At 37.5% G+C, this 17,642-nt stretch overlaps 1 long non-coding RNA gene across 1 annotated transcript; it reads left to right on the forward strand.

Moving 5' to 3' along the window:
• Positions 1-15,587: 15,587 nt before the first annotated feature.
• LOC107940386 (uncharacterized) lies at positions 15,588-16,707 on the forward strand. The gene is made up of 2 exons (XR_001695438.2): positions 15,588-15,778; positions 16,175-16,707. It is a non-coding gene; the product is annotated as an uncharacterized lncRNA (long non-coding RNA).
• The last annotated feature ends 935 nt before the right edge of the window (positions 16,708-17,642 follow it).

The raw sequence follows: 17,642 nt of genomic DNA on the forward strand, positions 1-17,642 counted from the left end.
TATAATAATAATAAAATTTACAAAAGAATAATTATTATGTATAAAATAAAATATATTTGTTTTTTAAGAAAAATAATATATAAAATAGAAAGTATATAAAATAATTTACAAAATAATTATATAATAAATAAAAATATCACATAATAAATAATTAATAATGAAATATATATGTAATATGAGTTAAAATGTAATTTAATAATAATAATTTACAAATTCTAAAATTATAAATAATATAATGAGTAATATAAAACATATATAATATGATAGATAATATATAATATACATAACATATAAAAAAATAATAATATATAATAAATGTTATATAATAAAATATAATATATATAGGAAAATAATATATGATAAAAGATTTTAAATGTATAAATGATACTTTTAATAATAATAAATAAATTATATATATAAAAATAAAATAATAAAATTTAAAAATAATAAAAAAGGGGTTAAAATTGAATTTAAATAAAATTATAAGGCTAATTCGCAAAATAGTATAAATTCTGGGCCTAATTTGCAAGAGTTAAAAATGACAAAGGACCCACTGGGCAATTTGCCCTAATCCTAAACGACGCCGTTTCCCAGAATGTAATTTAAGAACCGTTGGGACTAAATTGAAACAATTATAAAATATTAGGGTCAAATTAAATAATAAAATAAAACCAAATTGAAAATTTAGCAAAAACACGGGAGGATCATTTGGCCAATTTGCCCATTTTCTAAAAAATATGCGGATCCTCCCCGGGTCACAGGTCAACGCGCGGATCCTGTGCTTTAAAACGACACCATTTTAGGCTTATTGACTTAATCCTAAACGGCACCGTTCCTCATAGGCTATATAAGCCAAAATCTATCCTAAAAATCATTTAGAAATCTGATTTAAAAAAAACTAAAAGAAATCCTCTGAAAATTCCCCAGCCCTCTGAGCTCTGGCCTGAAGGTCGTCCTGGCTCGTCCTCTGGCTCTGTCGTGCGTGGTCCATACGCACCGACGCGCCGTTATCAGGACCACCTCACATGGAGGCTAGGGTTTGAAAAACCCTTCGTTTTCTGCGCCGTCCTCAGGTAACTTCTTTCCTTTTTTATTTTCTTTAGTTTTTTTGTTTAAAAAAGAAAAAAATGGAAGATTTGTATATATATGAAAGAAAATACGAAAGTAAGTAAGGGAAATAACAGTCTGTTTACCTTCTCAACTGAAACTGCTTTTTATTTATATATGTGTTTCGAAAAGTTTACACCCGTTCGCTTTTCTCTATTTCTTTTTGCTTTTTTTTTGTTTTTGTATGTATTCTCTCTGCTATTGTGTATGTAAAAAAAACGTAAGTCTTTACAGATTTGCGAAAAGCTTTATAGCCTTAAACTACTGCCTATTTTGGAAAGAAATCGGAAGATTTCTTTCCATTTCCTGTTCTAGTATATCTGCTGCCTTTTTTGCTTTGATTTCTTTCCTTTTCTTGCAGGTAAGTTACGAGGATCTCGGGTGACCGTGCTGTCATGGATTCGAATCTCAGCAAATACCCATTGTACATTGATGACCATGAGATAGTCTCTTTTGCAGAGATCTCGGCGTCAACGGAGGTACCAAGGTCGGAGATAAGGCCTGAGATCACGGTGCTGGACGGTCGTGAGAGGGAAAAACTATTGGACAACTCATTGATGGTGCGTCAGTGCATTGATGGCCTCGATTTGGGGAGTTGAACAGATGCTCCCCGAGGCTTCTAGAAGCTGCTGCAGCGTTGTAGTCTTTCAGGAAACCCTAGGGTTTCTTGTTTCCCTAAAGTTACTTGGGCTTTTGGGCCGTTTTTGATTTGGGTTTGGTTTATTGGTATTCTGTTTGGGTCCAGGGTGTAAATGGGTCTACTAGGTAATTTTAAGCCTGCTGGTAAGTACCCGGGTACACGGGTAATGGGTCTGAGGTATTCGATTTTGGGCCGACTGTTTGGGCTTTGAAACCTGGACTTGGACTGTTTAATAAATAAATATTTATTTATTTATCTATTTTTATTTGGTTTTAAAGCCCGGTTGAATTTGGGCTATTATAGCTGCCCCTCTTTGCTCATTGCTGTGTAATAGGAATTGAGCAAAGACTCAAAAAGACCAAATTTGACCAGTCTTATCAAATCATGGTCTTCAATCTGCTTCTCGTAAACTTATGACTGACATGTTGGATATCTTCGATCTGCTCTCCGCCGAGCACAGAGACGCCAAATGTGCTTCTTCGATTTGTTCCTTGTAAGCACAAGAATGCCAAATCATCTTGGATCTTGCTTCAGTCTAATCGTCTGAAGGTGAGATCTGCTATGTATCTGCTCCCCGTTGAAGATGGAGATGCCAAATTTCGATTTGTTCTCTGACAAAACAGAGATGACAAATCATCTTAGATTTGCTTCAGCGTAAACACGCGAAAGCCAAATCAGCTATGTCTTCGATTTGTTCCTTGTAAGCACAAGGATGCCAAATCATCTTGGATATTTCTTCAGTCTAATCATCTGAAGGTCAGATCTGCTATGTATCTGCTCTCCATTGAAGTGGAGATGCCAGACTTCGATTTGTTCTCTGACAATACAGAGATGCCAAATCATCTTAGATTTGCTTCAGCGTAAACACGTGAAAGCCAAATCAGCTATGTCTTCGATTTGTTCCTTGTAAGCACAAGAATATCAAACCATCTTGGATCTGCTTCAGTAAAAACATCTGAAGGTGAGATCTGCTATGTATCTTCTCCCCGTTGAAGTGGAAATGCCTGACTTCAATTTGCTCTCTGACAATACAGAGATGCCAAATCATCTTAGATTTGCTTCATCGTAAGCACGTGAAAGCCTAATCAGCTATGTCTTCGGTTCATTCCTTGTAAGCACAAGGATTCCAAACCATCTTGGATCTTGCTTCAGCCTGATCCGCTATGCTGTAGCTATTACCCTACTGCTTAGGGGATTAAGGCGCGCCAATCTTTGATAACCTATAGAATGATTATGCCTGATAATTAGGATGCTATGATTGAAGTGAATCGAATGTTCCTAATTAAACATGTTATGATGCGAAATGTTGTGAATATGACCCCTATCCTAGACGTCATTATTCATTCATTCTCTTGTTTTTTCAAAGTATCATTGTTGCTCAGCCTGTAAGCCTGTTCCCTTCGTCCAATGCTACGATCCACTGAGGATGTCTGCAAGACATTCTTTCTTTGAATCGTTGGTTTTGTCCATTTTCCTTTTAGACTGGAAGAAAGAAATCCCTCGAGTTCCTTCATCCCTTACTTACGTGAATTTCTCGAACAATTGTCCTGTTTTAGTTCCTTGTATTATCTAAAAATTCCAGAGTAATGCGCAAAACTTCGTTTGTGAACATATTTAGTTCATCTATCATTATTTCAATGCAACATACTTAAAGAACAATGAAAGATAAATAAATTTCTAAGAGTAATTGGATTTGAATGAATTATCAAAAAAGATACAAAGGAAATTAATCTGAAAGCCTATCTTTAAGAAGAAATAGGATTTAAAGATAGTAAACAGGATAAAAGTTAGATGCCCCAAGATATCACCGCTCGAGTGCCTATACACCAGCTCTATGAAATCTTTCTTGAGTTCAACATGTGTTTAAAAGATCCAAAGTACTTTGTTGATGCCCCAATATGCAACGTGCTTTACTCTTTATTGGATCAAATATAGCAAGATCACTGTATATTCTTCAAGATTTGAGCTGCCCCTTTGGGTTTTCAACTCAAAACCCCTTTGGTCACAAGGTGCCCTTGTGGGTTTTCAACTTGGCCTCTCCATTTTTTTTAAATCTCAAGGCGCCCTTTGTGGATTTTCACCTTGGATTCTCTTCTCCTTTAGACAAAGTATTTTTTAACTGAGTCTGAGTTCATTAGGTTGGGTAAACTTTTCTCATCCATTTCCGTTAAGATCAATGCACCACTAGAGAAGGCTTTCTTCACGACATACGGCCCCTTCCAATTCGGTATCCATTTCCCCCTAAAGTCCTTTTGAATGGGAAGAATCTTTTTCAGTACAAGGTCTCCCTCGTGGAGCTCTCTAGGTCGAACTTTCGTGTCATAAGCTCGCATCATTCACTTATGATACATCTGACCATGTCGAATGGCCCTTAGCCTCTTTTCCTCAATCAAGTTCAACTGGTCATATCGGGATTGAACCCATTCAGATTCATCTAACCTTATCTCTGTCAAAATTCGAATAGAAGGTATTTCTACTTCAATAGGTAACACAGTTTCCATCCAATAAACTAACGTGAATGGGGTTGCCCCAGTAGAGGTTCTGACAGATGTTCGATAGGCCAGGAGTGCAAACAGTAATTTTTCATGCCAATCTCTATAAGTCTCGGTCATCTTCCCCACTATTTTCTTAATGTTCTTGTTGGCGGCCTCACTGTCCCATTCATTTTTGGACAATAGGGAGAAGAATTGTGATGCTTGATCTTGAACTGGTCACAAACCTCTGCTATCGTTTTGTTGTTCAAGTTTAATGCATTGTCAGATATGACCTTCTCAGGCATTCCATACCGACAAATGATCTTCTTCTTAAAAAATCGACTCACAGCTGACTTAGTAACATTCGCATAAGAGGTGGCCTCTACCCATTTTGTAAAGTAGTCAATTACTACGAAGATAAACCGATGTCTATTCGAAGCTTTCGGTGATATCGGTCCAATAACATCCATGGCCCACATGGAGAATGGCCATAGAGAAGTCATAACATACAAAGGTGAAGGTGGTACATGAATTTTGTCCCCATAAATCTGACACTTATGGCATTTCTTGGTATAGTTGATACAATCCCCTTCCATAGTGTCCCAGTAATAGCCAAACCTCATGATTTGCCTTGCCATCGTGAACCCATTTGCATGTGTCCCACATACACCTTCATGAACTTCTAAAATAAACTTAGCTTCCTCAACATCGACACATCTCAAAAGTACTTGGTCTTTCCTTCTCTTGTACAAGATATCTCCGTCCAAGACATAGTCGCAAGCTAAACTTCTCAAAGTTCGTTTATCATTTTCATTGGCCTGTTCAGGGTATTTACGATCTCTCACATATCGTAATATATCCTGATACCAAGGACTATCATCTTTTTCTTCCTTCTCAATGTTACAACAATGAGCTGAAGCCACGTAGACACTCATTTCAATTGGTCTCATCTCTTCCTCTTTATTCGCCTTAATCATTGAGGCCAAGGTTGCCAAAGTATCTGCCATCTGATTTTCGTCTTGTGAGAAATAATTAAAGGTGATGTCATCAAACTCCTCAAGTAACCCCAAAACTACCTTTCGATAATTGATCAATTTAGGGTCCCTTGTCTCCCATTCGCCTCTAAGCTGATAAACTACCAACGCAGAATCTCCATATACTTCTAGTTTTTTTATACCTCGCTCTATAGCTGCTTGAAGTCCCATGATGCATGCTTCATACTCAGCCATATTGTTCATGCAATCAAAGTCCAACTTGCACGTGAACGGGTAATGATCGCCATTTGAGGATACCAAGACTGTCCCAATTCCATTTCCAACTGCATTAGAAGCCCCATCAAAATTTAGCTTCCAAGGAGAATCTTCAGTTGTTGCTATACACATTAACTCCTCATTTGGAAAATCAAAATTCAATGGCTCATAATCCTCTAGAGCCCTACTGGCCAAGAAGTCTGCTACTGCACTTCCTTTTATAGCCTTCTGACTTATGTAGACTATATCAAACTCTGAAAGCAAAATTTGCCATCTCGCTATTCTCCCATTTAGCCGTTGACTCCATCATGTATTTCAATGGATCTAGCTTTGAGATGAGCCAAGTACTATGGTATAGCATGTACTGTCTTAATCTCTGAGTTGTCCAAATCAGTGCACAACACAACTTTTCAATTGGTAGATATCTCATCTCACAGTCAGTGAATTTCTTACTGAGATAATAAATTGCCTTCTCCTTTTTCCCTGACTCGTCATGCTGTCCAAGCACACATCCCATAGAATTACTGAACACTGACAAGTACAGTATCAACAGTTTATCTGGGCTTGGTGGAGATAATACCGGAGCATTCGACAAATACTGCTTGACCTTTTCAAAAGCATTCTGGCACTCCTCATCCCAAGTACCTTGATTGTGCTTTCTGAGGAGACGAAAGATAGGATCGCATTTCTCGGTTAGTTGTGAAATAAACCGAGCGATGTAATTCAACCTTCCTAGGAATCCTCAAACTTCCTTCTGAGTGCTTGGTGGAGGTAACTCTCGTATGGCTCTGACATTATCTGAGTCGATTTCAATTACCTTTTCACTGACTACGAAGCCTAATAACTTTCCCGATCTGGCTCCAAAGGTACACTTTGCTAGATTGAGCTTCAACTGAAATTTTCTCAACCTCAAGAACAATCTTCTCAAGACCTCAATATGCTCTTTTTCTGTATGCGACTTGGCAATCATATCATCAACGTATACCTCAATATCCTTATGCATCATGTCGTGGAATAAGTTTACCATGGCCCGTTGGTATGTTGTCCCTGCGTTCTTCAGTCCAAACAACATTACTTTGTAGCAAATCCATAAGGTTATGAAAGTGGTTTTATCCATGTCCTCTGGATGCATCTTTATCTGATTGTATCCTGAGAAACCATCCATAAAGGAAAACAACGAATATCCTGCTATGCTGTCCACCAAAGTGTCTATGTGTGGCAGAGGGAAATTATCTTTGGGGCTAGCTTTATTTAAATCACTGTAATCAACACACATTCGTACCTTCCTGTCTTTCTTAGGAACTGGTACAATGTTAGCTACCTATTCGGGGTATTTCACTTCTTGCAAGAATCCTGCATCGAACTGCTTCTTGACTTCATCCTTTATTTTCAGAACAATATCTGGTCTTATTCTTTGCAACTTCTGTTGGACTGGTTTATAATCCTGTCTTATAGAAAGATGATGTACTAAAATGTCGGTACTTAATCTGGGCATATCCTGATATGACCAGGTGAAGATATCCTTAAACTCTCGAAGCAACTCAACCAGACCATGCCTTGTGTCCTCGGTAATTAGCGTTCCAGTTTTTAACTCATTCCCTTCCTCTAGAGCTATATTCTCTATTGCCTCTTTCTCATATGGCATGATTTGTTTCTCCTCCTGCTTTACCATTCTTAACAAATCAAGAGATACGTCATAATCTTGAACATCTTCAAAATCCTGAGGTTCCTCTAAACACATGTCTTGCTCGCAAGAGAAATCATGAGTTGCAGTATCGGTGCTCATATCATTGATATTTAGAGACCTGTGGGGGTATGAAAGAATATACAAAGAATGAATGAATCTAAGAATGATTGTTTATGTATTATGAATAAAATAATAAAAATTGCCAAAATTTAAAGGAATATTGGTTGATAAAAATGAAACAATACTCATTTAAATTGATAAAAGTTATGTTTTATTTAAATAATAATAGATGAACATAAGCCTATTTCAAAAATGTAATCTTATTACTCCTAGGCCCTAGACATGTTTCGAGAATTACTCTGAAAAATTCCTAAAGACTACAGGAAGGTCTTCCGCAGTCCAATTGTTCAGAGAGCTCACCGGTTCGTAAGGGCAAATGCCCTCAAGGTTTCCTTGCTCCAATCCCTCATCGTGTACAGCATTAATTTGATGCCTTTCTTCTACCAGTAATCCTCCCGACTTAAAGGATCTGGATATAGGTGGGAATGTCATCGGTTCCCACTCCACTTCTCTTCCATTTAGATGCGCCTTTCTTCTCGCTTGGCGTTTCTCAATCTCTTGCCTCTTGTGCTTATGGTCTGGCCTGAAGCCCAAACCAAAGCGATCTTTCTTCTCAATCAATTTTGGGATTTGAATCCCTCCTTGCAACTATCTTCCTAGTCCTTTTCCTGGCAATGCCTCTTTCCCCATCATCATTTGCAGAGCCATCCTTGTGGCTCTAGATATTTTGGGTACCGGCTCCTCACTTCCTTCCAAAATGAAGGTTGCTTTGATGATTTCTAAAGAGCGAAAAGAACACTCAATAGCCTCTTCATTCGCCTCGACATAAGGGGCCTTGCTAGTGACTACTGCTATAATGTCCTCCTCCGCATTAATTGTTATTAACCGTCCATCTGTCACTAGCTTCAATTTTTGGTGCAATGAGAAAGGCACCACTCCTGCCGAGTATATCCATGACCTCCCTAATAAACAATTATAGGAAGGTTTGACATCCATCACCAAGAAATCAACTTCATATGTATTTGGCCCAATTTCCAAAGGGATGTCGATTCGTCCCATTACTTTCCTTTCAGTTCCATTAAAGGCTCTTACCACGTTGTGACATGTTTTCATATGCGAGCTGTCAATGGGTAATCTGTTCAAGGTGGATAATGGCAGGACGTTCAAAGAAGACCCATTATCAACGAGTACACTTGGCAGCGTGTATCCTTTGCACCGAGTAGTGATGTGCAAGCCTTTGGTTGACTTTATACCCCCAGGTGGAATTTCATCATCATTGAAATAGATGAAATTGTCAGCACTGATGTTATTTACCAACCGGTCCAATTTGTTAACGGATATGTCGTGGGTGACATATGTTTCGTTAAGCACCTTTAATAATGCATCCCGATGCACCTCAGAACTCAGAAGTAGGGCTAATACTGATATACGCGCTGGCTGCTTACGTAACTGTTCGACCACACTATACTCGCTATGCTTAAGGAACTTTAAGAACTCCTTAGCCTCCTCCTCCTTCACCGACTTATTGATGGGTATTTCAGTCTCTTTCTTTTTCTCAACCTCGATACCTTTTGTCTTTGTGGGCTCCACTCTAACGCCCCCGTATCATAACGTTTCCCACTCCGCGTATGGGAACTTTTGTTTTGCATGCCCCTAGATGCATTGGCTATACTCTCCCCCTCAGGTACTGTTATACTGCAATCATAACTCCATGGCACCCTCTTGTCATCCTTGTAAGGGAAAGGATTGGGTTTATAGATGACAACCCTGGGCCCAGTTTGTGCCCCCACTTCATTATTCCCCGGTAAGGAAATAATAATTCTTGGCCGGTTGGTTCCTTGTCGTTCATTTTCCATCACACATATTTGTCTTTTGTAAGAACTACCCTAAAAAATTTGTAGCTCTTTGTTAAACATAAGGCCTTGCACCATTGCCTTGAACTCCTCACAATTTTGGATCATATGACCCACATCTCCATGGAATTCATAATAATTCTCTATTCCTCTTCTACCTTTTCCAGAGGTCAACATACCTCTCTTTACCATCTCCTCCCATATTACTTTTATGGGTGTCTTCACCTCAGTAATATCTTCCTTGATTCTTTCTTCCCTTGTTTCATCGATGGTATTCACTCCTTGATTGCCATTATTTGGTAACAGATTTTCAATATTATGGGTACTGTCAAATTTCACAACCCCCATCTTGATAAGCCTCTCCACGACTTTCTTGAATCCGGTGCAATTTTCAATCGAATACCTCAGTATTCCCGCGTGATATTCGCATTTAGCATTTGCATCGTACCATTTGGGGTACGGTGGCTGTAGTGGTTTTAAGTGAAATGGAGCAATAGCATGTGCATCGTATAAGCTTTGATAAAGCTCACGATACGTCACAGGGATAGGCGTGAATTGTATCCTTTTCGAATTCTGTCTTATGCCCGATTCCTATCTTCGAGTACTTTGTTGCTCGACCTCAGCTGCTTTGGGTTGACCAACTGTGATTGTCCTCGAGTTGAGGTTATTCATGTTATTCACCTCATTGTCCTTTCTCCTTGGGGCCAATCTTTTAGCCGTTTCCCCCTCAATTTTATCGTCCCTTATGGCGTTCTCAATCATTTCTCCTGCCATAACTATATCCGCGAAACTTTTCGTGGTGCTTCCAATCATGTGAGTAATGAACGGCACCTTCAAAGTGTTGATAAATAACATGGTGGTCTCCTTTTCTAACAATGGTGGTTGTACTTGCATTGCCACCTCCCTCCATCGTTGTGCGTATTACCTAAAACTTTCATTAGGCTTTTTCTCTATGTTTTGAAGCGTGATCCCGTCTGGCGTCATATCAGTCACATGGTTGTACTGTTGCATGAAGATTTGTGCAAGATCTCTCCATGAACTGATTCTTGCACGGTTCAACTGATTGTACCATCTAGCTGCTGCTCCTATTAAGCGATCCTGAAAACAATGGATCAAAAGTTGATCATTGTTCACATACCCAGTCATTCTCCTACAAAACATTGTTATGTGTGCTTTTAGGCAAGTAGTCCCGTTGTACTTTTCAAACTCCGGCATCTTGAATTTGTGAGGAAGCACCAAGTTTGGGACCAAACTTAAGTCTTTGGCATCAATCCCATGATGATTGCTAGCGCCTTTCAAAACCCTAAACTTTTTCTCCAACCACTTGTAACGATCTTCCAACTGTTTTGAGGATTCGACTTCCATTCTTTCCTTCTTCATCAGATCCAGATCAGGAGTGATACGGTTGATCGAGCTATCACCCAAATTATTTCCCAACCCAGATGAGCAATTCACGGGGATTCTAGCATCAACTGGCCCATGTTGAGGCCTCACGGTGACAGATAGCCTTTTAGGAGGTGCCTCGGTTTGCAGTGGCACATGAAGCGGAGTAAAGCCCGGAGGAGGACCTTCATTCTCCTCTTCAGTGATTGCCATGGAAGCTTTTCCTTTATCAGTGGCTCTCAGCAGCTGAGCCATTTCAGCTATCATATTCCTCTGAGCCTCTAGCATTTGCTCCCTTATTTCATTCTACATTTTGGCCAACTGCTCTTGCAATTGGTCTTGTATATCCTTTTGTAATTGCTCGAACCTTTGATCCATACTCTTAGTTTTAGTATGAGTGCCGTAAGGATGTGTGATTTCCAGATTTTCTTTTCTACCTTTGGAAGTAAACTTTAACTAATTAGGGTCTTTCTATAACTTTGAATGCAAATGATGCGATGAAATGCTATGAGATGCAAATGCATGAATGCAAAAAGGATATCGATTCTGGTTCAACTTCATTTAGAAAACTTTATTTAGAAAAAGAATATCTTTGCATAAAAGAGGATTACAAATACGCTTTCGCCCTAAGGCCCAAAGTTTTAACTCTATCTAATAAAAGGGCTAACTCTCGTCCTATATCCGATGACGATGAATACATCAGACTCAATACATCAGCTCGAATTGCCAAGTCTTGCACATACTCAGCAACCTCTCGAATCTGGGCTACGACTTCACCAATGACGTGATCCCTTTCTCTAACCTGTCCTCTAGATTGATGAAGCTCTCCCTTCAGATAATCTTCTTGCGCCTCTAGCTGCTCAACCCGAAGTTCACCGTCATGCAATGCCACTTCCAAATCCTCAACCTTACTTTTTAGCTCCTTTAACTCGACCGTAGAATTATGGTTTTGGTGCCAACGTAAGGATCTTCCAAGCTCAGTTACCTTAGTCTTCAACCTTTTATTTTCTTCCTCTAATGCCAAATTCTGTGACTGCATCTCTTGGAACTTCCTCTCCCAATACTCGGCTCTAGCCTTTTCCTCTTGGACCTCTTTCTGCAACTGATCTGAAGATCCTCCTACTCTCGCTCTCCTCAAGGATACTTGTGCCTTTTTGTAATGCTCTTTTAGATCATCTCGATCTTCCTCAATTTTTCTCTTTTCTTTCCTCTCTTTCTTGACCTCCATCTTTTGAACGTCGACGTCCAAGCTCAAGTACATCTTTTCTTCTTCGAGCTTTGCTACCCTCTTCTCGAACTCCAAGTTCTTTCTCTCGAACTCTTACTTCATAATTTCTAACTCTGAGGGTATTACTTGCAAATATTCCTCTATCGGCCGAGCTCCTTCCACGCTTGGCTTAGGGATATTATCATTAACCCTTCTGCCTCTCCATTCGACGTATTCTAGTGTCGTAGTAGGGCTAATAGCTACTCCCTTCAACCGATAAGCCTTTTTTCCAAGCACTAGAAACTTCACAGCCTTCCTCTTGTAATCGACTCCTCTATATACAAACTCACTTTAAGCTAAACCTTGAGTCGTCGGTACGAACTGTCTCAATCCATGTTGCCTTAGCACGAGCAAAGGGGCATAACCAATGGCACCCCAAATCCCCAACAGAGGGACCCAATCGAAACTGCCGCATCGGTAAAGAATCTCGCCAAGAATCATCCACGGAGCCCTCCACTCGACATCCTTCGACTGAAGGTTCTGAAGTAGTGCTATGTCCTTCAACGATGAATAATCCTCGAAGAAGACCCGACAAACCACCGTATCTATTAATCTGAAATGACTGTAGAACCAAGCCAAAAGTAACTGAGCACACCCTATAAACCTGCCAGCACCAGCCCTCCTACATGAGCCTAAGGACCTGAATGTCTCCGCCAAAATCACAGGGACGAAAGTGACCCTTTTACTGAGTCAATGAAAAAGATCCGTGGTTGCCTCGTCCACATATCCCAAAGCCCTAGGAAAAACCATCAGTCCATACAAACTTAAAGCAAAAACATCTACCTTCTTCGTCTCATCAGGGTGTGTCAGAATTAGATCTTTCAAAGCGTCCCACGAAACGCACTTGCACTCACCCTTCTCTTTAATTCTGGCCGTGATCCACTGCTCGCTCATCCTCGTAATAATCATCAATTTCTTCCAAAATGTAGGGACACAAGCAGCTCGAGAATAGATCCTATCATTCTGAAACCTGGGACAACGAAGTAAGGCAGTGTACTCCTCCACAGTAGGTACCAAGTCTACTTCCCCAAAAGTGAAACAACTGTACGCTGGGTTCCAAAACTGAGCAAGGGCCCGGAATAAGCGCTCGTCTACTTGGACATCGAGCAAGTAAGGTAAGTCTCCGTAATTATCGTAGAATAACTGCTTGGTCTTTTTGCCCCATTGATCTCAAATTTCCTTAAGCTCTTGGAGATTATTCTGCGTGACACTAATATGAATGTAATCTGACAGCTCTGACACGTATCCCACAGCTATACTATCTCCCTTTTCTAGTTGAGTTTGCTCAGACCATCTATGGACGTTGGCATTGCCCTCCACTCTATCAAGAAGTCCGTTCTCCATAATAAAACTTCCTAACTTAGAAACTGATCGTGAATCGATACCTTTGTAAATGCAAAATGACACGCAAACAAAAGAAAAGAGATAGTCAGTATCGCATGATATCAATAAATCTCAACGATAATTTATAAGGGTAATATCTAAGTTTTAAACCTAACTAAGTTGGGCTCTTACGGTTTTTTGATATGAAGTTGGTTCTAAAGTTTGAGGTACCCGAACCAGCAGATTCCTCGATTCTCACCCATTATAGGCTCATTTGAATCGAGTTCAGTTCAGGGAAATACATTTCCCTATGGCTATACGGAGATGAAAATATCACGAAACCATAGGTATGAATGTATTCCGAAAGTGATCCACTATCCTGCACGGAGGCGAAAACCTCACGAAGGCGTAGTTTCTCACTCTCACTTAAGGGTGTGACCACAATGGTCATACAAATGCAATGCGTATCAGAATATACAATAATACAAACACATGTAATGCAAGGAGGATTGAATTTTAAAATTTTCAAATTTCCGACATTAAGACAAAAGGTAATTAATTATACGACTTGACTCTCTTAGACATCCCCAGTGGAGTTGCCAAGCTGTCGAAACCATTTTTAAAATCGAGTTTTGGAAAATGGGAATCGACTTTAAAACAAAATCAGAATTCGGCACCAATCTTTTTAGGTGCGATTGGATCACCTTTAAAACATTTTGTTTTAAAATCATTAGTTTTGGTCTACGAAATCAGAAAACGGGTTCGAGAGCCGGTTACGTACGATGAAGGGTTAGCACCCTCGTAACGCCCAAAAATTGGTACCTAATTGATTATCAAGTGTTTTTAATGTCGAAAATTCAAAAATTTTAAGATGTAGTCCTCTTTAAAATATTTTGATTTTGAAAATTGGGGTTCACTCGTATCAAAGTATTGACACTAAGTTAGTTTTTTGGAAATCCCTATCTCGAAACAACAAAACGCCATATCTAGTAAGTTAAGACATATTGCTGTGAAATTCCAAGACGGTTGCTTGCATTTAGAAAACCTTTAAAAACTTAGAAGGGTATTTGATTATTCGAACTCAACGAGAAAAGTCGCAACCCAATAATTTAGGGCACTACTTTTCTCGAAATTTCCAAACACCAAGCATTGCCTTTATACTTTTTTGAAAACTTTGGAATTTTGTTTTTAATTAATGCATGAGAAATCACATTATCATTATGGAATAGAATATTGCAATAATAAGTGAATAAAACACGCATTTAAACGATATAATGGCAATAATACAAAAAATCATATACTAGATACATACATGTTTAAAACTACATAACATCATATATACAAAGATACACCTAGCTTATATTGAAGATGGATAAGCAGAACATACAAACATACATAGTAATAATTAAGAAATGATGCATGATACACAATTAAAAGAAATATAATATCAATGTACATGTTCATAAAATATAACATTAAATAATAATTATAAGATAACATTTAATACATAAAATATATATACAAAATATATAAAAGAATTAGTATATATAAAAATATAAAATAAAGTGAGTAATTGTTAACGAAATATACTTATAATACAAATAAGAATATGATATTTAATAATTTAAAAATAGTATCTTATATACAATATATAATATATAATAATAAAAAATTTACAAAAGAATAATTATTATGTATAAAATAAAATATGTTTGTTTTTTAAGAAAAATAATATATAAAATAGAAAGTATATAAAATAATTTACAAAATAATTATATAATAAATAAAAACATCACATAATAAATAATTAATAATGAAATATTTATGTAATATGAGTTAAAATGTAATTTAATAATAATAATTTACAAATTCTAAAATTATAAATAATATAATGAGTAATATAAAACATATATAATATGATAGATAATATATAATATACATAACATATAAAATAATAATAATATATAATAAATGTTATATAATAAAATATAGTATATATATAGGAAAATAATATATGATAAAATATTTTAAATGTATAAATGGTACTTTTAATAATAATAAATAAATTATATATATAAAAATAAAATAATAAAATTTAAAAATAATAAAAAAAGGGGTTAAAATTGAATTTAAATAAAATTATAAGGCTAATTCGCAAAATAGTATAAATTCTGGGCCTAATTTGCAAGAGTTAAAAATGACAAAGGACCCACTGGGCAATTTGCCCTAATCCTAAACGACGCCGTTTACCATAATGTAATTTAAGAACCGTTGGGACTAAATTGAAACAATTATAAAATATTAGGGTCAAATTAAATAATAAAATAAAACCAAATTGAAAATTCAGAAAACACAGGAGGATCAATTGAGCAATTTGCCCATTTTCTAAAAAACATGCGGATCCTCCCTGGGCCACGGGTCAACGCGCGGATCCTGTGCTTTAAAACGACACCGTTTTTAGGCTTATTGACTTAAGCCTAAACGGCACCGTTCCTCATAGGCTATATAAGCCAAAATCTATCCTAAAAATCATTTAGAAACCTGATTTAAAAAAAAAAACTAAGAGAAATCCTCTGAAAATTCCCCAGCCCTCTGAGCTCCTGGATTAAGGCTGTCCTGGCTCGTCCCCTAGCTCTGTCATGCGTGGTCCATACGCGCCGACACGCCGTCATCAGGACCACCGCACATGGAGGCTAAGGTTCGAAAAACCCTTCTTTTTCTTCGCCGTCCTCAGGTAACTTCTTTCCTTTTCTATTTTCTTTAGTTTTTTTGTTGAAAAAAGGAAAAAATGGAAGATTTGTATATATATGGAAGAAAATACGCAAGTAAGTAAGGAAAATAACAGTCTGTTTACCTTCTCAACTGAAACTGCTTTTTATTTATATATGTGTTTCGAAAAGTTTACACCCGTTCGCTTTTCTCTATTTCTTTTTTCTTTTTTTTTTTGTTTTTGTATGTATTCTCTCTGCTATTGTGTATGTAAAAAAACGTAAGTCTTTACAGATTTGCGAAAGGCTTTGTAGCCTTAAACTACTACCTATTTTGGAAATAAATCAGAAGATTTCTTTCCATTTCCTGTTCTAGTATATCTGCTGCCTTTTTTGCTTTGATTTATTTCCTTTTCTTACAGGTAACTTGCGAGGATCTCGATGGTGACCGTGCTGTCATGGATTCGAATCTCGGCAGATACCCATTTGTGCACTGATGACCACGAAATAGTCTCTTTTGCAGAGATCTCGGCATCAACGGAGGTACCAAGGTCGGAGATAAGGCCTGAGATCACGGTGCTGGACGGTCGTGAGAGGGAAAAACTATTGGACAATGCATTGATGGTGCGTCAGTGCATTGATGGCCTCGATTTGGGGAGTTGAACAGATGCTCCCCGAGGCTTCCAGAAGCTGCTGCGGCGTTGTAGTCTTTCAGGAAACCCTAGGGTTTCCTGTTTCCCTAAAGTGACTTGGGCTTTTGGGCCGTTTTTGATTTGGGTTTGGTTTATTGGTATTCTGTTTGGGTCAAGGGTGTAAATGGGTCTACTGGGTAATTTTAGGCCTGCTGGGTAGTACCCGGGTACACGGGTAATGGGTCTGAGGTATTCGATTTTGGACCTACTGTTTGGGCTTTGTAACCTGGACTTGGACTGTTTAATAAATAAATATTTATTTATCTATTTTTATTTGGTTTTAAGGCCCGGTTGAATTTGGGCTATTACATCTTCTATCAAACATAATAGTTTTAGAAGACCAGAGAAAGATAGAGCAATGTCAATCGTAAACCAACCAGACTAACAATAATTCTGTCTAATATCATGATTCGCCAATCTTTCTATATGATAAATATCGCATTTGAACATGAACAATTTCATATGCCTCTGAGAATAACAAAACATGTAGAATACCCAGAAGAGATTTCTGTAATATATCCGATTATAATAGCTACATTCACATATATTTGCATTTTCATCACTATTCCATTAACTAATAAAGTCACCAATAATATTACATTATTCAGTTCACTAAAGAAACCACTTCAGAAGAAATTCACAGTTAATCTGTTCTGTACATATCATATCTGAATAGATCGATTACTCATGAATAACTTCTTCCTTGACAGTAACAATGCGTATCTCAAATAATCTTCAGAAAGATCTGATATCTCTTTTAAAACCATATTTACTTACTAACCCATTTTTAACTCTGATTGCATTATTAATCATTTAGCCACTAAACTTTTCAGTGTCTCACTTCTGAACTTAATCAATATAAATTTTATAAATTTCATTGTATAAAATTGTACTGGTAAAGGGATAGAGGTTGTAAAGCATTAAAATTTAACTTTCATAAATACACATATATCATAACATTTATCATCAGCATGTTCATTGTAAAACATTTATTTCATACCTTTATGAATCTATATTCATCATAAGTAACATTTTTACTTAGATACTTAAGTATCACTTTCAACATTAACGAAATTAGCTCGGTTGGAAAGCATCTCTATCTATTAGTAAAACAATTCGCATCAGAATCGGGAGATCTCACACTATCATAGGTTGTATAATGGCATGTATTTCTAGACTTCACATATGCTACGTTTAG

The sequence above is a fragment of the Gossypium hirsutum genome, chromosome A08, assembly GCF_007990345.1.
Source record: "Gossypium hirsutum isolate 1008001.06 chromosome A08, Gossypium_hirsutum_v2.1, whole genome shotgun sequence".
Taxonomy (NCBI): Eukaryota; Viridiplantae; Streptophyta; class Magnoliopsida; order Malvales; family Malvaceae; genus Gossypium; species Gossypium hirsutum.